This window comes from Amblyraja radiata, chromosome 13, assembly GCF_010909765.2.
Source record: "Amblyraja radiata isolate CabotCenter1 chromosome 13, sAmbRad1.1.pri, whole genome shotgun sequence".
Lineage (NCBI taxonomy): Eukaryota > Metazoa > Chordata > Chondrichthyes > Rajiformes > Rajidae > Amblyraja > Amblyraja radiata.
The window spans coordinates 36182148-36183206 of record NC_045968.1 but is presented as its reverse complement, the minus strand read 5'-3'; positions in this window follow the sequence as shown (position 1 = coordinate 36183206).

Below are 1059 nucleotides of genomic sequence, written 5' to 3'. Positions count from 1 at the left end.
GCCCCCCCCCCGGCAGCCGGGATGGAGCAGGGCAGCGGCCGCAGCGCCCCCTTGCTGTCCGGGCGGGGTACAGCAAGCTCCCGCAGCGCCACCTCGAGTCCGAGCCGCGTAAAGCGTGCAGCCGCAGCGCCGCCCAGCGCCGCGGATGAGGCATGGCGGCAGTCGCGGCACCACCCAGCGCCTGGGAGGGGCAAAGCAGCAGCATCCTCTCACCTGTCCAAAGTTGCAACTGTAGCCCAATCTGGTGAAACCAAGTTCCAACACTGTCATCTCAGAGACACCTGTGACCCAGAAGGGTCAGAAAAAACATCTAGCCTGAGGGATTGGTGGACCTGTGTGTGGGAAAGAGCTGCAGATGCTGCTTTAAATTGAAGGTAGACACAAGATGCTGGAGTAACTCAGCGGGACAGGCAGCATCTCTGGAGAAAAGGAATGGGTGACGTTTCGGGTCGAGACCCTTCTTCAGACCTTAGATGAGAGATAGATGGACCTATTGGTTGGAGCCAGTGTCGCAGTTGGAGTCACCTGGCATCACACCAGGTTTAGTTTAGTTGAGAGATACAGCGCAGAAACAGGCCTTTCGGCCCACCGTGTCCGCGACGACCAGCGATCCCCGCACATTAACATTATCCTACACCCACGAGGGACAATTTTAACATTTACCAATTAACCTCCAAACTTGTACGTCTTTGGAGTGTGGGTGGAAATCGAAGATCTCGGAGCAAACCCACGCTGGTCACGGGGAGCACGTACAAACTCCGTACAGACAGCACTCGTAGTCGGGATCGAACCCGGGTCTCCGGTGCTGCATTTGCTGTAAGTCAGCAACTCTACCGCTGCGCCATCGTGATCTTTGAAGAAATTCTGAGTCAAGGGCAGCACAGTGGCACAGCAGGTCGAGCTACTGCCTCATAGCGCCAGAGACCGGACTTCGATCCTGACGTCAGGTGTTGTCTGTGTGGAGTTTGTATGTTCTCACTATGACCGCTTGGGTTTCCTCCAGGAGCTCCAGTTTCATAAGTTATAAGAGCAGAATTAGGCCATACAGCCCATCCAATC